Source organism: Aphis gossypii, chromosome 3, assembly GCF_020184175.1.
Source record: "Aphis gossypii isolate Hap1 chromosome 3, ASM2018417v2, whole genome shotgun sequence".
Taxonomy (NCBI): Eukaryota; Metazoa; Arthropoda; class Insecta; order Hemiptera; family Aphididae; genus Aphis; species Aphis gossypii.
The window spans coordinates 41,235,991-41,262,831 of NC_065532.1; the positions used below are offsets into that span (position 1 = coordinate 41,235,991).

The 26,841-nt window shown below is 25.1% G+C and overlaps 1 long non-coding RNA gene across 1 annotated transcript in view; it reads left to right on the forward strand.

The window, feature by feature from the left end:
* Nucleotides 1-643: 643 nt before the first annotated feature.
* The window catches only part of LOC126550883 (uncharacterized), a 46,869-nt gene continuing 20,671 nt past the window's right edge, over nucleotides 644-26,841 (forward strand). Inside the window, exons 1-2 of the long non-coding RNA XR_007604939.1 lie at nucleotides 644-815; nucleotides 3,581-3,668. This is a non-coding gene — a long non-coding RNA (uncharacterized LOC126550883). The remainder of the gene's footprint in view (nucleotides 816-3,580; nucleotides 3,669-26,841) is intronic.

The following is a 26,841-nucleotide window of genomic DNA, read 5'->3' on the forward strand; positions in this document are numbered from 1 at the left end:
TTGAATTTTAATTTGCGAAATTTTCCAAACATCTTTATAACATCATATATTTAAATAAAATGTTTCAAATTCCTAGATTTTTTCCTATTGTTAAAAATCGAGTTAAAATTTGAACAAGATATTATAAAATTCATTAGTTAATTATCAAGATGTTTTTACTAAATTTAATGGCGCCATTTTAATCTAAAAAAATCTTTCATTACAAAAATGTTTACTTGACTAGTTTACTGTACGGAGATAAAAATCCTATGGCATATTATTTTATATATGTTAAAAAACAATGGATTATACACTGTAAATGAAAATAAATCACCCAAATGAAACTATAAAGCAAGTCCTGTAAGAACCCCAAAGACATATTAAAAATAGGATACGGAAATGGCGAAGGCGAGTCTAAACAGATTAAGTTGGTAAAAGTAATGATAAAGTCGAATAGTACGTATAATATCAAGTCACTTATTTAACGTTACGTTGTGACAGTTTATAGTGTCCCTGGAATTTCGATAATCAACGGTGACCATGTTATTAGTTGGAAAATGATGATTATTCAAACATAAAATTATATTAAAATGCGCCTTATATATTATATTAATATTATTACGTGATTGTTAAATAAATGTTGTAATATAAACTATATTGTGTTCAATCGGTACAAGTTTAGTATCTATCTAATATTCGAAGTAAAATATTTTAAATTCACATCTTGTCGTTAAAATGTTAAATTGTATTTATTCTTCTTGAAGATAATGTGGTTCGCGCTCACATGAATACGTCTCATTCTTATGTGTTAGACTGTTTACAATTTGTAAAAAAATGTAAGTATAGTTTATAGAAAAAGTGATTTGAAGTTTAGAAAAAAAAAGAATAATTAATATAATTAATATAAATGCATATATTTTACATAACTATACAAGTATAATATTTTATTATGTATACATGAAATCGGTTAAATGACATAATATATAAGTTAGTAAAACTACTGAAAAATACTGAAAACAAAAAATCATTAAGAATCTCCATGTATTAGATACTCTATGGTCTATTGGTTTTGATATATCTTAAACTAGAGAGCCTATATAATATTATCTAGGCTCTCTATCTTAACCCATGTTCTATAGGTACTAACCGTCAATAGTTGAAAAATAATAGTTTATAGATTTATTAATTTTGTTTTTGTTTGTAAACATATCACATAATTTGAAACGTACTGTTTTACTCGGTCCTAATAGACAATTTAAGGATATTATATTATTTGAACTTCCTAAGACCTAAATGAACACAGCAGATTTGTAATATATTTGTACTGTTTTATTTTATTTTATTACAATATTAGGTACATTTTTTTTTAAACCGTTTAATTATTTTTATAATAACTAATGAGTAACAGATTTCTACTATTATTCGATAATTGTTTAGTATTATATTTAAAATTTTAAAAGACAGTATCCGAGATAGATGAATGTAAGATAATTTTCGGTGATGTAATAGTACATTATTATTTTTCTTATAAAAATATAATCTACAAATGTAACAACGACTTCACTGCGTGATTTATTTAATATTCCTCATTAGTACATTACAATAATATGCGCATTAGTTTGCATGATGTACCTAGTCACAATATATTGTGTACAATACCTCAGAAATTATAATATTAGTAATTGATAACTATTATTCAAGTAAAATAAACACGATGCATAACGGTGTATTTAATAACCGTGGAATCATTTATAGTGGAGATCGTATAATACATTACATATAATATGTAATATTATGTATTATAAAATAATTGTCAAATACTATTGCATGCAACAATCAGGACAACAATAAACAATTACATTTAACATTAGTATTAGTATATACCCATGCCCCATGGGATATGAATAAGTTTATACCTATACATTAAAAAACCAATTATAATCGTTTGTTAACTTGTATTAATTTTTAACCATCGCATAATTCTATATGTTTATCACTCAACAGTTTTATTATTATAATGAAATATCGTCCTAAATTTTTAATTCACCAAGTACAAAATAATAGAACATTATATTTGTTTTAAAATAATATAGGTATACCTATTATAGATTTATAATAAATTAAGTTAAAAATTGTATTATTATTCAATCTTTTAGGTATGATCAAAATATGGATTTTATATTAATCATCATAGATTTAAAGATTCTATGTGGATTATACTATAGTTATACCTATACGTGTAAACTGATTAAAAATTGATTATTCCACCTGGTCACGCAGTTGGTAAACTATAATCACTGTTGTAAACAATGACGATACAATTTAAATGCATTACCATTTTAATAACCAAAGGGTAAACGATTTAAAATTAAATTGAAATTATTCCAAGTCAAATAAATTAGTTTGTGATTGCCTAAATGTGTAAAAGCCCATTTAGTTACAACTTACAATGTTCATATTTATTTATTGAAAAATATATTAAATTAAAATAATACATCTAGATTGTATGAAATATCGTTGTTTTATTATTTATACAAGATGATTATTCATGCATGTTCATCATCCCCTCCCCCTTTCTTCGAAATCACAGATATTTACAATTTTGACATACCAAAACCAAAATGCTAATAATAATAGTTTTTGGGTTATTGAACTTTGTATGATAGGGATAATAGGTCCACGAATACAAGTTTGAAATATATGATGCTATATAGTGACTTGGAAATTTTAGTAATCAATATTAAACCATATTTGTTTATAATTAAAAAAAAAATTATCTACGTGTAATATATATTAGATTCAATACTCGTATTATGTCTATTTCGTATTTTTGTAAAACTATTTTTGAAAACTTGTATTTTTAGAACAAACATTTTAATAACTGAAAATTTACTCGCTTAGACTTTAAATTAAGTAACTACAGAAATATTAAAAACAACAATATATATTCATTAAATGATTTACAGTTTAAAGGAGGGGGTTCTCATTCAAAAAATACAGAAGTTTATATTGCCACAGGACCCTTAAAGAGTAGTGAAAAAATCTCAATAATATGAAATATGAAAATATGATCTTTAAGTATATTTTAAAATTCTATGAACTAGAATTTGATTAAATTCATTATTAAAGGGAAAAAATGAGGCTAAGCATGCTTGATAAATTACTCTGTTTAAACTCAAGACTAAAACTTAAAAGCTATTATGTTTTAAAATATTTAACAAGCATAATTTTAATGTTAATACATTTTTAAATTATAATATAATTATGCTATAGAAGGGTTTATGATCAAAGACATTAAATATTAATTGAATATTTTTTAAACAAATGTAATGCATAGTATACAATAGTAATTATTTTTTTGAAATACTAGTTAGTTTTAATGCTAGATGTAACATATTTTGGAAAAAAAATTTAAAAAATCTAACATAGTTGTCATACAACTAAAATATTTTTTATTTTTTTGCTGCAATTTTAACCGATAATTCATACAAAAAAAAGTGTTACTTGTATAATTATTCTTAAATAGATGATATTATTATTTTTTTATACAACTGAAATTATCACAAATTAAAATGTCATAATCATAGTTTTCTCTTTGCAGTTGAACTACGCGTGTGTATGATTTGTACGAGTATTGTATTTTGCGTATAATTGTCACTATACATTTTCAACCATGTATGCGATGAAAGGTGAGTGCATTAATTATAATACTAACGTATAGTTTTAAATTTCATAGTCTGTTAAATTAAGTTAAATTAACCTTTTTATTAGTATTTATTTAAAACCGAGTAAATGTTTTATTCTTACATTTCACTAACAATACGAGATAAGCTATTAAAGTGAACGTTAATCGTTTCTGTAAAATGTAAATAGCCTTTTTATTAATTAAAATTTTAACATAATGCTCCTGCGTTAAAGTATTAGTGGATATCCGTTGTACAATATAATAGTTACTATTTTGACATGGTTCACTTCACTATAATTGTTATGCTTTACATATTTACCTTATTCTGAGAGTATAATTATATTATTCTATTATACCTTTACCTGTTATGCATTTTTAATCGTAACTTATAATTTGTAAAATGTAAATGTATATTAAACATAATAAAAAATAAATTCCGTATCTTATCCAGATTTTTAATGGTTTTATTCCATAAACTAATATTCAAATTTTCGTTTATTATTACATTTATATCGAATAACAAGTGTCTTTATCGTTAATTAGTTTAAAAATTATATTTTTGAATAGTTTGAGTATTTGACTCAAATAAATTAAGGAAGCTAAAATCACAACCAAGGTATAGTGTTTTTCAAAACAACACATTTAACAATGTGAAAAAAAATAAAATATGTCTAGCAATATAAAATTAATTGAAAATTTTTATAAGATAAAAATAAATGAATAGAATTATATAACTCAATAACCGTTCACTTTAAAATATAGAATCGATAAATAGTAAGTAAAAAACTACAAAGATATGTATAATACTCACCCAAAAAATCGAGATTCATGAACTGCATAATAATATGATTAATATTTAAAAAAATTTTTTAAATATTTTGTAATTTCTTTTGGTCAACAAAATTGTATATATATATATCATACTTAAAGAACAATGTCTTTTTGATCAAAATTGAATACGATATTTCTTTATTGAACACGGCCGTCCACATATTAAGTAGTTTTAGGCCAACAAGAATGTTCTACATATACTTTAAAAATTATTTTATATAATATAATCCATGTCGACGTATTATATTCTCTATTAATAAATATATTAAGATTTAAATCTGTTTAGTGACTATACGTTATATACTCTCAAACATCTCGTTGATATTAATTTTTAATTAAAATTCTTCATTTGCAAATTTATTACTATATTACTATAATAATAACTACGATACGTACAAGATATTTTTGTTATTATCTATATTAAAGTTTAATATAATATTATAAATCGTTATAATATCGTAATATCCAAAAACAAATTTATCGATAATTTTATTTTATATATATATATATATATATACATATATAATATATACGCTTATAATTAAGAATTAAAAGTATTTAAAAATGTATGGTTTTATACTATACTTTCACAATTATGTTTAAAATAAAAAACACAATAAATAAATAATTATAGTATATTAGTAGAATAACAAAATAATATGATTGATATTAAATAATATTTAGCTATTACGTTTAGTAATAAACAATAAGTAACGGATATTGGACATAGTACATATGACCTAAAATGGATATAAATAGTATTATATTTATTTTTAACGTATTAATTACCAAGTTGTTGGTCTAAGTATTAATTGTTATGGGCGAAACGTTTGAAAATAAATTGGAAAATTCTTTTCACTTCGATTATTGAGAATCTGGTCACGAACAGACGACAAATAAAGCGACAACAAATCTTAATGTCCTTGGCAATAAACACGAGTACAGTAATTGCTAAACTGTACTGTCACAATTTACCAAAAAAGAAAAAAAATAGAATACCCAAACAAATCCCATAATTTTATATTTATCTCAATTCTCATGTGATGTTCTATAGTTTGTTATATCAAACTATATAATATCGTTGATAGTAGTCTTTCATTTTTAGTGAATGTTTAAATGAAAACTTCCCAATTCAAACTCATTTAATAGTTTTCTTCCATAATATAATGGTTAAATGTGGTCTTAAAAAATATTTTGAAGTAGCTTTGTCTTTGACTTGTATAGCAGTTAAGACGCACAGATAATTATTGTGTACATAATATTATAAACAAGGAGAATTATAAAAATTATACTGTTTATATCCGAGTTCGATTTTATAAGAAATCCAAGATATTATTACAATACAATAATTTAAAGTATTAAGCTATTAACAATACTGTATACAGTAATGTTCTATAACAATTCAGCTTGTTATTGTTTGGTGCAGTTTATTATATCATTGTATATAGAGTCTTTAAAAATATAAAATCAAATTTCAGTCAAGATTTAAAAAATATAAAAAGATGTTGTTGAAACACGAATACTACAAATAATATTGACTGTCAAGTTTTTAAATTATTAAAGAATAAATATCCTAAACAGCAAACAGCGATCTGTATAAATATCAAGTTATTTTTATAATGAACTCGGTATACTGTAGTTTTAATCATATTATGTATCAGTAGATTTTCTTACATTTTCAAACTACGTCTGTAATCAGTAAAAATCAATTCTGTGAAAATAAATTCTAATGATCAATACCTATTTGTACAACTTGTTTTTCAAACAAATTAATGCTGGTACTCGTTTACCAAAAACAATTTAGGTTAATAAAATGTGAACATACAGACTGCTTATAACTAGTTGAGACGAGAGTGAAAAAATTGTGCATGCACTGGTAATTATTTTTCAATTTATAATACTCAGACATGAATAATGTGACTTTAAGTGGACGTTTTCCCCGCACAGTACTGAGTTGGTGGTGTTGGTGGTAGTGGTGGCAGTGTTGGTGGTGGTGCACTTGAACCGACAATTTCTGAGTTATTAACCGTTACACGAGGACACGCAATATTTCACACCGAAATTGACAATCGCCAGTCGACGGAAATGATTTATGTGACCGACACGGGGCCAACCAGTGCTCCCCCAACTCTCGGCCGTTCGTTCCATCGTATATTTCTTATTACGGTTCCACACACGAAACTACACTTTGCTCCGTCCCTCTTGCGATCCCTTTCCGCTCGTTCAACTATAATCCACTTAGGTTGACACGGCGTAGAAAAATCCGCAATACCTAAAAATTGCATTGTGGCAAAATCGAGTTTTAAACTCGTATAGAATTTAATACAGAAAAAAAATAATAAAATGTTGATATCTAGCCTATAACACGGAAATCTTGTTTTTATATTTTTATAGTGTTATTTTTGGGTGTCAACTATACACTAAACTCGACAATGAACTTTATTAAATATGTGTTCGAATATGAGTGTTAAATATGTTAAATCATTAGAATATAATATGATTCTTACTGACCTTACTCCTTTTAATAGTAATAATAATATATTTTGTTTGTTTATTTGTGATTAGATTTTTTTTAGTTTTTATACTGAAGTAGTTGTTCATTACAAAATATATTGATTTACTATTTACACATACATTGTAGATAATTTGTAGTTTTATATTTGTAAAATCTTTAATTTCGTAACTAATCATGCTTAGGCAATGAAAAATATTTATGATTTTCATTTTCATTTGTTAATTTTATTTATTTGACATGTTTAGAATATTGTTATTGTTATTGCATTGCAAATTAGTTTGTAACTAATTTATTATAATTAGTTTAAAGTATACTTTTACAATAAAATACACGTTGCACATAATAAATTACAATTTTAAGTTAATGCATTGTGAATATTGTAATATTATACAACTTAAATTAATTATTTGCAGTACATTGTAATAATGTACTATTGTGCTTTGCAGTATGTTGAAAAGTATTTGCAATGTAATAATAAATTATTAGAGGATATGAAATATGAAAAAAAAAATAGGTTTCGAGGATCTCACATATTTAATAATTAAAAATATCATATATTTTTGTAGTATACAACACAATTTTGAATTGAAACCGAGTTCTACGACTCAGAATACTATATTTCAATCACTATTAAAATAACAAATATATTCACGAATGTATATATTATTTTTTTAAATTATATATCGCTTTTAAATTATCCTTTTTTTGTATCGGTAATTTTATTTATACATAGTATAAAGTGTAGGTAATGTGTGGGACGTGGGTATATATTGGTTGGTATTGAACCATTAGTTGTTATATATTATGCGTTTTCTTTGCTTAAAATATGTGGAAAAAAAGAAAATCGTTTTTAATGAATGCCATACAACGAATGTTGAAAACACTGAAAAAAAAAACATTTTATGCATTCTACTGTCATTCATTATTAATAATGGACCAAAGTTTTATGTGTCTCTCTATTCCCCACGGATGACATAATACTATACCTATGTAAATTATTTTAACAAAATAAATTTATTGTTATTTTACAAACATTTATCGTTGTGACTTAAGCCATAATTTGTAATTTAACTGACCTTTAACGTGGTTGTAAAGACGTTTTATGGAAAAAAAAAACAAAAACAAAAATTAAATAAAAATCGCCAATGCGATGGAAATATTATGCAATATATATATTATATGAAAATATATATATTTATATTTGAACCTACCTTTCTTTTGAATTAAAATCATTATTTTGACTTTGGTCGTACAACTATTTCATAAAATATTTATTGCATAGTTTATAACATAAATTCTTGTGTAATCGTTTTAATATATTCTATATTTAAATAGATATTATAATATTTAATATTTTGTATAGTATTGATTCATTTTGAGACACAGTTTAGTTAGATAATGTTTTAGTATTTTTTTTTTTTTTTATAATAATATTTTACTTTTGTAAACCGTTCAAAATTTTAATTTACATATCATATTTAATACTGTTTGTCAACTTTGTACCATCGAGCAATGATAATCTATAGTTTTAAAAATAACGAAAGACTTAAAATCCATTTAATGAACGTCAATAAAATTAAAGTATAATTTTGAAAAGGCGAATCGTTTTTTTATGTCAAATGAATTTCATAAAACACTTATTTAACGAATATTTTTGTGCAATTAAAGTATTGTGACTTAGGTGGTTATACAGGGAATTTCAACTGCCATCAATTTTTTTTTATCAAATAGGTACCTACGTAATTTTTGAATTAATTTGTAAGCACTGTAACGTTAAAACTGCAGTGTAATAATATTATCGATGACTGGTATATCAGTTTATGTCATAACGAGAACTGAATTAAATTGTTCTTACGAATTGGTTAATTAATTTGTATCCAATTTTGCGCAGTCATCATTTCTTATGCTCATATACATTGTAGTCGGCAAGTTTAGCAGTCGGGGAATGCTGGCGCAATAAGAGGAAGTATAATAATAATCTGAGTATGTGCTAAAGCTATTTGAATAACACTAAAATGGATACGGTGCGCGGTGGTGTTGCATCGGTTTCGGAACGTTTCGCTCGTAGAGAACGGTCTCGGGAATTGCGAGCAGTAACTCAGCGTAAAGCGCAATAAACCCGATAATTGTCAACTCAGTTGGCCCATTGCCCCTTATAGTCTTACCTCGTGTGTACACCGAACAGAGTGCTTTTCACGATCGTTTCGAAAAGAAAATATTTTATATCCTTTCCCTCTTCGAGGATTTGATTTTTCTATTATTTTACTGTTCAGATAATAACGTTTTTGGGTGTCGATCAAACTGTCCGCATAAAAAATTTCATGTGGTTTAATCGCTTCAATTAAGCACTTAAAAAACGTACGTCGAAATAGGCAGTCGTACATTAGCATACAATGTGTATTCTATGAATTTAAAAGAGACCATAAAGCACATATGTACATAGGACGTTCCATTAAGGATTAACTGACTCAGGTCATATATATTTACAAATCGAAAAAATGTGGGAGTTTTTCGTGGTTTTATTCTTGTATCGTACAATCATACGAATTCCAATAAATGACTCTAAAAGTGATTGATAAATTAAAATCAACTTTATCAATTACCTATTACTTTGGTGACACAACAATAGCAGTATCTACTGCAGAAATGCTAAAATGTTTTTGGTAAAAATTCAAATGCTGTCTGAGTTAGGAAATAAATTGTGAGAGGAATAAGTTTGTCAAAAATTAAAACAATAATTTATTTTTATTTTATTAATTGTCTCATTTTGAGTTAGCCCCCCCCCCTATAGTTCAATCAAATGTTCATCTAAGGGTGATACCAGTGATGGGCACATGGAAAATGTTTAACAGTATCCAGTATATTTAAAAAAAAATGTAAAAATGTTCAAAGTACCTAGGTTCAAACCTATCCTATTACGTTTTTAGTTCAGATATTAACACTATCTCACTTATTACCAACTGATTCAACCGTTGCATAAATTAAAATACATTTATTTATAATGGATTTTATTTTATTTTATATTCTCCATGTAATCATAAAATATAAATTAACTTTGATACGTTATATGGCTTGAACTGTAATGAAAGAATTCTATTATAATACGATGTGTCGATATTTACGATGTATTTGTATGACGTATTAAAAATAGCTGTATAAAAAAAATAAAAATTTCGTGCTGGGTATTGTCAAGTCTATCGAATACATTACGTATTACGTATTTGTGTGACAAAAATAATTCAGAGTGTCTGCAGTGTTTTGAATTTTCCTTGTATTCGAGATTTTTTTTTTTTTTACAATTATTTTTTGAAGTTTGTGTAAGGTTTATTAACAAACATCGAACGGTTTTTTTTTGTTGATTAAGTATTAAAAAGGAACTCGTATAATATCTTGAAGTAGTCATAGTTTATTATTCTTGTACGGTTTGTTACTTTTGCTATTTTTTTTTATTACTAATATATGTATTATTTGTATAAATATATATTGCAATAAGATAAATTATTAAAAGAAATTAAATCATACATAGCAATAATGCCACTTATATGAATAAAAAATAAATTTGACGGTTTTTTGAGATTTATAATATTATTCGACCTTAATGTTTTAGTTCATGTTTCTATAATTTCCTATTAATATTTCTATTGAAGACGCGTTTATTTAATTATTTTCTCATAAGATTGTTATGCTTCTGAAAGATTTTTGTAAATTAGTATTTACTTATAGGTTTATATTGTATAGAAACAAAAATTTTACAAAGTTCCATTATTAATTTTCATAGAAACTTCAGAAATTAGCCAAAGTTTCAGTGCCGCTATCTCTTTAGATGTTATGTTCAGTAATTGTTCTCAAATGTAAAGATTCCTAACACTGAAATCTGAATATACTTGTTATCAAAATTCCTCTAATTTAATATTGGTAAACGGTTAACATATTCTTCTGTTTTAAAATCCTAATTAATCTTAATTTCTGTTAATTTAATAAGCAATAGTTTTTTTTTGACTTTGGTTACTACAATAATCTTCATATGTTATTTATTTACATTTTCAAAATATTACTAGATCGTTAGTTAGAAGCTAGATACTTTAAATTAATTAAAATATTAAAAAACTAATTACTAATTCTTTTTTTTTAATCAATATAATATTAGGTCGATTTTAAATAGTATTTTAACTACGTTTTGTTTTATAGTCTATATTGTGATTTTATTTGATCGACATTATATCAGTTAAGCAATGCATGGGTAAGTTTTAAATTTGATTTAAAATGAGTTTTACAAATTCTGTAAGCAATTTCTTAAAGAGTTTTACAGTTAAATATATATATTATTGTTAATATAGTACCTAATATATTTTAAATTTTTATTTAACTTTTTTTTTTATACATAAAAATGTAATTATTGAGAAAAAACACACGTTTTAGATGTTAATCACATTTGTTATTACTCCTAATTCATTGAACAGTTATGTACCCTGTAAATGTATGCATATTGTACATGCCTAAACAATTATATTTTGTCGTAAATTTTCATACGAACAGTTGAAGCATTGAAATTGGATTTCACATTACTTAGGCATTTTCAAACAGAATATAGGATGATGGTAAATTAAAACTTCCGCACTTCTCTCACTTTGTATCTAAGACGTTCGTCTTTTTTGTTGGACAAAATTTATGTTCCACTACTGTTTGCCAGAAAATTCGTTTTGCTCAATAGCCAACACGCAGCTGCAGTAATCCTGAAATGGGCAAAGAAAAAAATGTATTATTATATTTTTATATATACATAAATATCAGTGTTCATATTGTTTCTGTAACTTTGTTCGCGTACCAGGAATTGCAATTTTTTATACCTGTGGATTTATATTATTATTTTTTCTTTTAGTTATCTTCTCTAAGCGTTTCAATTAAATCATATACCTAGTTGATAGTTTATTTCTTACGGTATTTTATTGTTGCTAATGAGATAAACCATTTGAAAACGTTGATAGAGCTCTTTTGTTAAGAACAAACGGAAAACCTTTCAAATCTAATTTGGACGCACCTGGCACTTTGTGAGCTTTATTCACTATAATTTCAGTGCTATTTTCTGGGGTTGTACGTACTTCGATAACATAAACTTTGACTACGACCATCGTTTTTTTTTATCTTTCCCGGTGTGTAGTGCTTGGATATCGATAAAATTGGTTAAATATTTTATTGATTATGTATGGCTAATAATTATATTTAATATTAATTTTGAATAATTGCGTGCTATAAAATATATTACGATATTGCTATTTTCCTCTATAGATAACGATTTAGAAATTTGACCGAAAAATGAAATTACTTATTGAAATACAAATTTTAAATTGTATCTATAGCTTTGTGTTATGAATTTCCATTATACCATATTTTAAAAACTCTATTATAGGTATTTTTTCATTATTGTCATAAAAATTATTTTTGTTCAATATTCAATTTTTACTTTTTTAATAATTATTATTGATATCTATTTTTTAACATTGTTGAATACATTTCAGTATTAGATCACCAAATATTTTAAAAATAAATGTTCGTAGTATAGTATTTTATTTTGCTTCTCTTAAGTTTTAAATAATTGATGTTGACACGAGTATTTGCATAATGTTTACAATCTGACTGTGTATCTTTTTAGTTTTATGTTTCAAATAATAATACAACATTTTTGAATGTTTAATGTTGTAAATTTAAACTAAATATAATAGTACAAGTTTTTAATTAAAAATATTGTTAAGTACACTCATTAAGTACAATCTATATATTGCATATATAATGCAATTTATTCATTTTTTAAATATTTTTTTTCATTCATACAGTTATAATATATGAAAATAAGCAATACAAACTCGATTAAAGAGAATTTTTGATTCTGAACGAAGTGATGAATGTATTGATTTTACTATTATTAGTACCTATTATTGTTATCAATATTTCGATTTTAAATTTTAAGGGTAGTTTTGAATAGAAAATCGTATCTAATCTGTAGGTTCTTAAAAGAAGTAAAAAATTAAGGAAAAAAATTTTTTATGCAAATCCAATTTTTGACAAAATCAATTTTTGGTAGGGTGGGGGTGTAAGTTAGGTTAAAAGTTTTATTTATTATGCTTATTTCATTACCTTTACCATTTAAAATAATGGATAGTGTTTACTATAAATGTATAATAATATACAAATCGTAATAAGTTAAACGTTTTTATAGTCAATTAAAGACCCTTATTTAATGCTGTTTTAAAGATATTTGTAAAAATGTTAATTCATAAAAATGTGTATTTTTTAAACAAATGCTATAACCGAAATAGTTTTAAATGAGTTTTTAGTGACAATGAAATTAAAAACGACTTATCGTATAGGATGAGTATTTTTGCTTGGCTGCTACAAGATATATTTTTGTAATAAGCTCGTATAAGAGTAATCTTTGAATGTCTTATCCTGTGACACCGAAAATAAATTAACTGATGGCTCAGCTAATTTGTTGGTTGATATAGTGCGTTGGATTATGTTTGTTTTCCAGTAGAACGGAACGATTTAATAATAAGAAAAAACTACCGACATTTAAAACTCTGTCGCAGAAGTCAATCTATTTAGGTTTCATTATACTTTGTTGTTCCAAACTACTCTTTGACGTTTTATTTTTTTATTTTGTTGATTTCTCGTAAGAAAAATAACTGTAAGTACTTTTATTTATCAGTGAATCATTGACTGACTGTAAACGGTGTAGATGCCCAATGAATCAATTCATTTCAAAATTTGGTCAAAACAATTTGAACAGATTTATGATCTTCCAGATCACTTAATTAATAAGTATATATATAGTATATAAATGTATCCAACAACTGGATTATTCGCAGTTTTTCAAAGAATTACTCATGAGTAATGACTTATATTCCGAAAAGCAGATTCAGTAATAAAATTGTTTGTTCGGTCGTTAGGATAAAAAAAATGTTTCAATGTATTTTTAACTTTGTAAGTATTAATTTTTCAGCGTAACTATCGACTCGCTGAGTGCTCACGTACCTACCACATGTCGTTGGTACAAAATTAAATGTTTTTACTGATTTTGTCGAGTCTTCGTTATTTGTTGTTTGGTAACTAGTTACGTGTAACAATTAGCATATTTTAAAATTTTGTTTTTTATAACTTAATCACTAGTGGAATTATAATGTTTGGTAAATATTATGTATTCTATAATTTATGTCCAATATTCTTGTATATTATTTAGACCCCCATATTTTATAACTTATAAAAGGACAATCAAAATGAGTAGTTTTTCAGACAATTTTTATAAAAACATTACGTTAAAATAAAAATCGTTAATTGATTACCATACGTTAATTAGTGGACTTAATTGATGTATTATTGTTTAATATAGAATTTATGCGTGGTTCGTGTTTTGAATATCCCTGTCGTACAGTATATAGTTAAAATATAATATTCAAACAAAAGGTCACGTACGCATGGGTAGGTAATGAGATTTTAAATAAAACATATTAAAATAGAATTGGCGACTTACTCATTTTTATGTACTTTGTTCTTCATAGACTTTAAATATCAACTAAATATTATTATACCATTTGGAAATTTATCTGTAGTAAAACTAAAACATATACACACGGCATGGTTGTCATTATATCATTGCTGTAATCAATAACTTAAATATGTCCAATGCCTAAGTATTTTTATGGTATATCAATTAATTTACTAATACACGTTGGGATGCGTCACTATTGCATATTTCTCACGTGCATCGATGTCGCTGTCAAATCTTACCCTAGAATATATGGTGTAGAGGAAGGGTAAGAGATTCCAAGGAATATTGATTAATTTTAGGTAAAAATAAAATATATCCTCGGACATTTATACCTTTCTAGATGATAATAATTTCTTAGGATAAAATCTTAATCCCTCTATGGGAGAAATAATTTCCTAGGAAAATATTACCAAAGATATGATTATCCTAGGATGATTTTAACCCTTTAGTAATATTGTCCTATTCAACTGGCTAACGAATATACCTATAAAATAAGTATAATAAACAAATTGTTGTTAAACAAATATCGAGTGTTTATTAACTGAAAACATAAAAATAATATTATACAGCATACACTGTGTTATACATATACTATACCAGCGGTTCTCAAACTGTGGTACGAGAAAGAATACATGGTGGTACATGATAGGCCGCATAGTGGTAGAACGGAAAATTAAAAATAAATATTAGATTCTAAGCGTAGCAATGACTTAACAATGTCGTGTGTGTGTGTTTTTCTTAAAATTCAGATAATAATACTCAGATTTCATTGGAAATAGGTCGATAAATAAGATAAATCATAATTTCATCGCTAATATCAAATTTACAAATCTATGATTCTTATTGAAAATTTGTTATTTAATTCATATTTTAATTTAAAAAAATAAATAAACAAATAGTAATTATATTATAGTAGTATTTTACTGCCTTTTTATTTAAAATAAATGTATAAAACTATGTAATTTTGTATCGTTTTATTTTTAATCATTAATTATGGTACGTGTCTGATTGATAATATACGTAGTAGTACGCGAAAAAAAGTTTGAGAACCCCTGTACTATACAATTATTAATAAATCTTTACTTTTTTTATAGTTTAACACAGTGTATATAATATATATTATAAATTTAATTGCAAATATGTAATATTTAATTTGTCGTGATTTATAATATTGTAATTGTTAATTTTCTTTCATTCATTAGAGTTTTATTTTTTAATAAATCCAGTGTATTACATTTTATTATCTATTCAAATAGGATTTACGACGTATTATAATAATATTTGCATGGGTTTAAGCGAGAATATTAAATTGTAATCAACACGAAATTCTGCTTTTAAAATACTATCGTTATAAGTTATAACAGTAGTTTAACCCTTTTATCAAACTGACTACCCCAGTGCTATGAATGTCTGTGTACTATTACTACTATCTATTTAGTATTTACCTCAAAAATTAAACTTTAACTTTAAAATGTATACGTCGATATGAATAAAATAAAATAGTTTTTGATTGTGTTTTTTTTTTTTTTTTAGTAACTTCTACTTTATAAGTATTGAATTCATCCATTGGATGGACTAATGCAAAGAAAAAATAATTTCGAATAGTATTTTTACGTTAAAAGAGAAGAGTTTTCAACAAAAATATTTTTAAATGTATGTTCGAACTTACAAAATATAGTATGTATATATTGTATATTGTATATTGTATACTTTATAGAACAAAATAATTTAGATTTATTTTTAACGGGGTTCAAAGGTCTAATATTTGCAATAGTCAGCTTTATACTTTTTTTTCAGAAGTAAAAAAATATTATTTTGTATCAATAAATGTATACTAGTACTAATTCAATAAAAATATTGTTTATTACCCTAAGATTTATTCAATACTAAAATTATGCTTATATTGCAAATCCTAACTAAACAAAAGTATATTTTTGTCAAAGTTTAAAATAACAATATAATACTATAATATTTATCAATATTTATATTATCTAGTACTATAATACATAATATGTATATAAATTATCAGTTTTCACTTAAATTCCAAAATAGGTTCTTCCTCTATACATAACTACAATAAGTTAACCCAATTTAATATTAATAATCATATAAGTTTGAATTTTTGAATATATGTTATAATTTACTTTATTTTTAAAATAAAGTTGTATAAGTTTAGCTAAAAAAACATAGTTTTTTGTGAAAAAATTACATAAAACAATGAAATGTTCATTAATTATCAATGATATATAATTTATTGTATGGATTTTTATTTGAATATATTACATAATTATATGAATCTTCTTTTAAAACGGAACAATGAATGTTCGAAATTTTCTATAATTTATGAGTACAGAAATGTATGTATATCTATCTAGTTTGATGCAGTCAACAATTAATTTCATAGAATATTGTGTTTAACAATCTCTTGTAGTTTTTATCTCGTCTAGCTTATAAAAACATTCATTGATATTAAACCAAGTCAAAAAACTGTCTTATTATACTTACTATTATTATTCTATGACTATTATTGGTTCATTAAGAAAAAAGATTTTGTGATTTTGGTTTTGCTGCGAGTGTGTGCGTGTGTTTTTAGTGGACAATCTTTTAGTAATCTAAGGTAAAACAAATGTTTGGTTTTGAATGTAGACCATTTTTATTTTTTGTAAAAACGTTTTTGAAATATAATATTATAATGCTCAATGAACTATTGCGAATCGTTTAATAATAATATTTCTATTATGATATATGAGTTAGGAAAGGTTTGTATAAATATTTTATTAAAGATGAGTAAACAAAATGAGATGTCCCGGGAATAGAATAAAGTAAAATTTGTATTTAAATCAGACCTTTTGTAATGTTTTGTCACCATAGAATTTCCTGTTGTCCTTTTCATGTATATTACTTCAATTTTTTTGTGAATGTGCTTTATGACCCTTCGTTTTCCTCCCCATCAACGTCTCCTCTATAACCCATACCTTCAATATCACAGAGGACAGCTTGCATTCCTCTGGGTATTTGCTTGAGGCGACTTTGAAAAGGTTCAGACCTTTTGAAAACTAGTACATTGAATAACGTTTTTTTGTTACCGACAATTACATGCAATATGATAATCACATACTAAAAACTAATTGTGCACAATTATTGAATACTAAATTGTAAGTTAAAGTTTACGTTGCACGTACTATATACATTATACAATTATACATAATATACCTATTGATAAAAGATACACACTCTAATTTATAACTATTGAGCAATTTATGGGGTGGCACCAATGGTCGACTTTTCCTTCTCTTCATTTAAATATCATCTAATTTATTTATAGTACCTATAACGTGTAAATACAGATAGTAAATATAATTTTTTTTTCAATAAAAAAAAAAAAAACAATGATAGACTGTTGGAGAATTTAATTTGTATTTATTTTGATAGTATCCTAATGGTAGTGCTCGTAGTAATAATTAGATTAATAATTTGTTTGATTATAACATATTTGTTTTATATAGTTATAAACATCAAAAATAAAATCAATAGCTTATTATTTATAAGTACTTTTAACTATTAAATTTAAAGTATGAAATTTACAATCTTCATCGTAAAAAATTTGATGAGGGAAGGAATTAGGAGGCGAGACTTGGGAAGTCACCCAGTGCATCACAAAAAATAAAGAAAAATATTTTATGTAAATTCACTTAAAATTAATAGGATAGGTTTGAAAATTTTTTTTTTGTATTATTATAATAAGTAGAATATAAAAACATTCAATAATACATATTATGTTTAAATAATTTATATGGTATCGATACAGTCTATATGTTTAAGCATATTAAATTTTCAAAATAATGATTTAGTATTAATAATATTAAAGATACCTAGAATAATTATAACTAATATAATATGAACAGGGCAACGTTTGAATAATATTAAAGGCGATTGGATAAAAAGTAATTTAAAATATATTTATCAAAATTTTATTTTTGAAGTATCATCACAATTTATTAAAATAGATTAAAAAATATTTATATATGAAAAAATTAAACTAATGCAATTTTATTTATTTGAAAAAAAGTCAAGTTTGTTTAGTAATATAGTACATAGTAAATATAATTTAATCTACAATCTGCATTGCATTTATTTTGAATAGATACATCCATAAATATATGAATATATTCTTAGATTAAAGTAATATATTATTCTTTAGTTATGCACTGAATACATGTTTACTCTAAATACGTATAAACTATAATATGTATACATATCGTATACATAATTTATAATACATGTGTGTTTGTCATTTTGAATGACATATTGACTTGACTACGACTTTAAAACTTGGAAATTCATGAAACATTGATCATAGTGGATTTCGAACTCAATCAAAGCTATCATATAAAAAAATAAAAACAGCGAAGAAAGTTAGGTATTTTTTTTATTTCATTTTTTTTTGTCCTCGTATGAGATACGTCTCACGTACGGATGAAATTTACAAACTTTTTCCACCACAGAAATATAAGTAACAATTGAACAAGATAAATAAAAACAAAAATGTCAAATTCTGAGTATCTTCGAGTATTTAGCTTTTGTTTTTACTACTCACAGACACGATAAAAATGTTGAGAGGCTAATGTAGGTCGTCGGGAGAAATCGTGACATGTCAAAACAATGAAAATAAAAACAAATACCTTATCTAGTTTGGTGTGGTGGTTCCGGAAATTTCATTTTCGTCCTGCCGCATGGAACTCGACAAGCATTTTATTTAAACTCGTCTAAAGTGCTTAAAACCTACAAAATCTACCCACATAAATCAAATTTCCCAGTCCTTCCCGTTCTCTCTTCTTTTTTTATAACCCAACACTCCGATTGTAAATTCTGATAAATTCATTCCGTTCTATTTTATACCTATACATATGGGTTACATTATATGTTATATGAACACCGGTCGGCTTTGAGAATCTCACAGCTGCTGTTGTAAAAAAAACTTAACAACTAACAAAAAAAAAATTATATATATATTAGCAGATTTTTGATCAAACCATCATATTGATCAACTTCAATTCGTCACAATTTGACAAATTGTATGATTTAAATTGTATTCCTCCCTTCCCTTCCGAACAATACCGCAGACTCACGTAGTCGATTTTTGTACTAGGGATGGGCCGATACCACTTATTACCGATATCGGCGATATCCTATATTCTGATATATGCTACCGATATAAAACCAATACCCGATACCACAAAAATATACCTAGAAAATTGAAAATATTTTGAATTTTTAAAATAATATAACTGTTAAAATATTTATTACAGAATATTTAATTTAAATCTTAGACAATCCATGACAAAATATGCATACTAGTTAAAGTTCATAATGTTAATTAGGGGCCGCATGAATCATTTTCCTGGGGTATTGGTGGTATTACCCTGGTTTCTCGGGTGGAGGTTAGGTTAGGTTGTAGCAGTGGAAACCTATAATAGATAACACATACTTAAGCAGATACGATTAAATATATTACTACTTTTTAACTGTGGTCATAGAAACATAATAATGATACTCTTCCTATGCTTCTCAAATTTCCATGACACGATAGTGTACCTATATTATATAATTTATACGGTTCAACACTTTTTCTATATAGAAATCGCCAATCGGTAACATTCAAAACATTTTGTATCATTGTCAAATTAAATATTTACACAATATTTTAATTTCACAGCAATATTCGATTAGCCGTTGATTGAAATTCAATTTCATAGTACTATAATAATGAGTATAGTGAATATTATAAGACCTATAAATTAAAATAAATCTTGAAATATCATTATTATATTTTTTACTCTTTATATTTCGGAGAATATGGCATCATTATAGTTTTTAATTACATATAATTTAAATTATATGTATGATTTGTAAGAGGAAAAAATGTATACAAGAGTTATATAATTATTAAATATTTTATAATTTTTCGAGGGTCGACTAAATAATTATAATTTTAAAACTCGTTGGATATAATATGAAGGAATGCAAATTCAATTAGGAACATCAAAGGAGTGTATGTTTGCTCCCATTAATAATACTCCAGATAAAAAAATACGAGGGACTACACATTGGCATGGTTTTGTTGTTGTCGAAAAGTTGTGTCCCTAAGTAGATTCTATTCAATATAAACTACATGAAATTGAATTATAATTGAATAGAGTACAACTGTCGCTCAATATCAATACTTCGTTCCTTTTATTTTTATTTCGGTACGCGATAATGAAAAAAAATTAATGGTTTAATTGTTGATTATTATTATGTATAATTCATCATGTATTATAACTTGTAATAGAAATTATTGATCTTTTAAACCTTTGAAAAATGCTGACTTAGTAATATAATCGAATAAGACTAATAAAATACAATTTTATAATATTTTTTCATTTAAATCAATTATTGACTACCTATATGAAATTGATTAATGTTTACTATTATAAAATATAAAAATATAATATTTGGTGAATTTTATGAATGCATATGTTTCGACCAATGGCGTATAATATTATGTAGGAAATACATATACATATAAATATAATTACAATTTACATTTCAATAAAACATTTAAAAATGTAAATTATATTATTAATTGAAATCCAATTAAATGAATAAAAAGTAATTTGATTTAAATATAAAATCATTTTATCTCTGTTGGTATGTTCTTAAAAATCCTTTGGTCCGTGATTACTAATACCTACTAACATATCAGATAATTTTTCATACACTTTTAGTCCTATACTTCATTATTTTCTGACTATAGATGGTAGATGAAATATATTATTAGGTATTTTAATTACTGGGTTACAATTACTACAATTTTAATTTTATATTATTTTATTGTAACTTATAAAATCCAGAAAATGTAACATACTTGAATAATAAAATGTTTATTTTTTTTGAAACTGGAATTACTTTATTTTCTAAATTTTATTTTTGTGACATATTTGATAATATTGTTAAAACTATTAATTATGTTGGCAAAAAAAATGTTATTGTTGCACACGGATTAAGTTAAAATAAACTTCGTGTAAAACCGTTACACATTAAGTATACATGGTTGTACTCTTCAAGGTATCTTTTATTGCGTATAAAACAGGTTTCTATATATTTTTTGTTATATTTTATTAAAATTTGTTTGTCTATCACTGCTATGTTCAATGTACGCATTCTCTATAAAATCTCAAATTATTATTTTGGCAGCGTGGTTATAATAAATAATAATTTTTAATTTCCAAAAATAGAATCCATGTAATTACTATTATGTAATTATGTTTAATTATGGATTTATAAAACTCAGTTATAAATGTTAGTTTTACATTAAATGAACGTAATGTCAAATTAGAGTAATACTACCTGTATATTATGTGAAATACTCTATGTAAATATATCTGAAACATAATTTACGTAAAACATTTGTAATATAAATTATATAAACGAATGCAGGTAGGTGGTATGATATATAAGGGTGATTTTTTTAATAGTGAACATTAGTTATCTCAAAATGTATTAACGTGTTCAAAAATATTTTTTTCACATTATTTAAGTGAGTTATTATAAAACAACACTTTCCAAAAATTGTATTTAGGTACTACTATAATACTACTATTTTTGTTATTAGTTTTTAAAGTTTATTAAAATTTAAATGTCATCGTACATTTTAATTTTCATATAATGATACAAAATATTTACTGAAAACTCGTATTATGGAAATATTAAAATAGAATACTTATCAAATAAGTGGTGTATCAGTATTAAGCTAATAACACTATTAAAGAAACCTAACATATAGAATTAGAATGTTTAAAAAAACATTCATTGTTTTTTTTTTTTTTTTTTGATTAGTAGGTAATTAAAAAAGAAGTGGGTCAAATAAAAATCTTATCTGTGATAAAGAACAAAAATTATAGCGTGTTTTTAAGCAGTGAACCCAGTTTTGATAGGTATCTTATGGACATTTTTTTTAATAGAAAACACAATATTTTGCTATTATTACTATATGAATCTGATAGTACCAACAACAATAATAATAATAGTGAGATTTATTTGGACTTAAGTTTACAATTGTTAATCGTTATCTACATTGATGAGCTGATTATGATATTTTAATATTATTATTAACCTATTATTTCATGATCTGAAAAATACATTTTCCCTAACGAAGCTATCTATTTTTCCAAAATATAACTGATGTTTGATCCCATCGTTAGTGATCTGCCATAGTCTTGCTAAGTCTTGTTAAGTTAGGTATGCGTATCATCAGAAAGCTTTGTTCAAATATTGTTGACCTGCAGTGACTAAAATAATTTTGACGATAGACATTCTAACATACTTTACTGTGTAATTTAAAATACGTATACATGTATTATAAAAAAAAGTAATTCTTGTTATCTACGAAAATTCTATAAATACGAATCTTTTTAGTGTCACATTGTCACCTGTTATATCTGAATATCTAGTATGCTACAGTATACTACTGGTAAGAACTACATATCTATGAAAGTAGTCTTTATGCTCATAGAAAATAAAATTTATTTCACAGAATGCCTATAAAGTAATTTACTGATGGAATTGTTTTTAAAATAAAATTAGATGTGTATGATTAAATAATAAAATAAATACTGTTATTTTCGAGTGGGACGGACTTATAGTGAAGTATTTAGAATATTTGATCGTTATGCATATTTGGACAACTTTTGAACTTGGATTATAAATAAAAATGTGTTGTACAGAAACGGGATTAACCCCGAACCGTATTTAATTGAGGATAGTAGTAGTATCCTACGGTCCACTATAAACCTACCTATATTACGTTTAATCTTTAAATACTCTTCAATGCTTATGAAAACTATTGTCTGTTTATAGAGGTAGTTTAAACTCTAAAATAATAAATATATCCAACCTCACTATAATTTATTTAATATTCTAACTTCAGTATATTGTTGCTATGACAGTGTAAATAGTTAGCTTCTTTTCGTATGTTATCTTTGATTTTTCGAGTTATCAACCATTTAAATTAATCAGTTTGTTCTACATTGAAAAAATCTAATTATTTAAAGTGTTTATTGATTCAACTACTTACCAACATCGCATATAATATTTTACTAACTTGTGTATTTATAATTATATCATACCTTAAATACCTATAATTTATTTTTCAATGAATAATGATTACAAATAATAATAAAAAAGGATACTTAGATATAAATTGTAATTCATCATACAATGATACATGCACTTTGCATTTATTTCATATGTTATTTCGTGGTTTTTTAGTTATTACCTTATCAATTACCTAGTTCTAAACTCTATAATTTATTTTAGATTCCGACTAGACCGGTGCGATGAATATATTGTTATTTGGTTATGCTATTTGACATGTGAATTATTGTTTTTACATTTTTATGAGCTTCGCTAAGATGAGAAATGAAGCATTTTTATTACTTCAAAAAGTTTATGATAAAATTAACAATTTTACATAGATTTTAGTTTTTATCAGATCATGAGTAGGTACCGAGCAATTAATGTTTCTGTTCAAACACAAGATATGTTTATGTCGCAAGACGGCATATAAAACTATATAATATTCTGATGTTGATAAATAACTATGATCCCATTGACTATAGAATTCTTCTACCTTACTACATTGCAGTTACATGCTTTAAATATAAAAATAAAGGTCGTATCTCTGTCTATAGCTGTCGTATGTCTAGCTATGAAAATAAAAGCTACACTCCTAATTCTAACATAGGCAATACTTTATACAAATCAAATGTTGAAATCAGTCAATATATTCCAAGTATGATAATAAACTAACAATCTCAGATAACGAATTCCAACGAAACTATTATAGTATCGCATATAATATAGACGTTTCAACTGATAAGAACAATACCTTATATAACAATCCAACAATCAGCCACAGTATTATCACTCCATTAGGGGGCATTAAAAGACAACCACACCTCCTTCGTCACGTATTTCATCACCACCACAATCTCCGTCATTTAACTTAAACTCGAAAAAGCAATTATAAAAAACAATAGGGCATTAGAAAAAAAATTAATTAAAACCTGTTTTCTAAGAAAGACACTTGAACTAAGATTTTCAACGGAACAGTTTATATATACGATAAAGGAATATTTCAAATTACGTAAAAAACAATATTCCAATTTATTGTGATCAATTTAAATCATTAATTGAAAATATGTAAATGAATATGTAACCTTAAATATCAGCATTATAATAAATTATTTTCAAAATAATTGATTTAGATAATCCTTATTGTTAATTATTTATTAACTAACTCTCGATGATTTATGTCTTTAAGTTTCACCAATAAATGACTTTTTCGCCCAAAAACTAGGTCGTAATGAAATGTAGCAAATTTATTTTATTATATTTTATTCTATTTTATACTAATTTGGTAAACATTATTTGTGCTTTTGTAAAATATATTTACAGAATGTACAATATTAATAACAATAATAAAAAAACTTATACCCAAAATAACATTACTGAATTAAAACAAATTAATTAGGATACATAAGCTAATTTTTAGTACATGGTCTAATAACGATTGTTTAATAACGAATTAATTATCCAAATTCCACAGTAATACTATGACTTAGAAAATCTATTCAATAAGATAATAATAAACTAGATGTAGGTAATCTAACCATACTAGATAATGAAGAATTAAAATATATAGTATGCGAGGTGATTCGTTTAACGGAAAGTGATACTTGTTATTTTAAAACTATTAGAGTTCTAAAAAATATATTTTTAAATTTTAAGTCGTCATCAAAAATGTATGTTGTCGTTTAAAAAAGTGAAAACTTGAAAAAAATGATAGCGATAATGAATAATAAAAAAATAATTTCTTGTTGTTTTATAATGGCTTGAAATTATATATAAAAGAAATATTTTCAAAAACGTAAATGTGTGTAAACGAGTGTTTTACATTAAACAGATCGGTGTGAATTGAATAATTCCAAGTCTTCTGATTTCAATTTTCAGAACAGAAAAACCTCAATAATTGATTCACATCTCATTAAATCATAGCAACATAATGGAATGTACTTAATAAAATACAATTGGGAGACTATATTGTCCCACAACTAAAGAAACCAAATTCGAAAAATTCAATCAGTAAAAACTCAATTATCATTATAATTTATATTTATCCTAATTATAGTATTATAGTATTACAGTATTTGTAGACTTTAAAAATTAAAAAAGTTTCTATAAGTTTAACTTGTGCCTATATGCGTATTAATATTTATGTTATAGTTTCTATATTTATTGATCTCTCATAAAAATTGATATGAATACTAATATTATTATCTGCATTTCTACATTTATTTTGGGTGAGAAAAAAATTACTTAAGCTAATACTTGTCCTTGGTAAAATAATTAATTTAGGTAGTTTTTACATATCAATATTATAGTCAGGAAAAAAATTATAAGACCGGCATCGTAGTTTTCACCACACATATTATATTCGTTGAATAACCGAATCGAGAAATCTTCGTTTAGGGTATCTATACGACGTTTACACGCGGTAGGAATAAATATTTCATTTACAATGGCGCATACATGATTTATGCTAAAGTTACACGTCATCTATGTTATGATAATATATTTGTATATCATCGTCAGTGGAACGTTGAAAATATTTGTAATCGTTTTGCGCGTTCCATGTGTATAGATACATTGTATCGTTTGTAATGTTTTTTGGACGAGTATTGTGTCATGGATTTGTTCGTATTATTTATTTATTTTATATTCGTATGAAGTCGATATGGGAAAATGGATGGAAAACCAAAATAATAATAATGACAAACAGCTACCAAATAATAAAATAATAAGGATAACAAGTTCTGACATTAACGCAGGCCCGTAGCCAGGGGGCAGCAAGAGGAGGCGTTGCTCCCTAAAAATATTAAAAATATTAGAAAGACATTGTTTTTGTATATAATGCCCTCCTAAAGTTTACTTTGCCCCACCTGAAAATTTGGTCTGGCTACGGGCTTGCATTAACGTCGGGATACCCGTATGCGTGGATTTCGAGTTATTAACCGGTGGTGAAGAGAAGGCGAGAACGATTTTATAGATTTCCACCGGGAATAATTGTCGCACACTTTTGAACTCACCAATCGAACCGTATTTAATAATATCACATCCGATGGTACGTGTTTATGTTATATATATATACATCTACACATAGTTCGCAATAATGCGATTGTCTCGCAT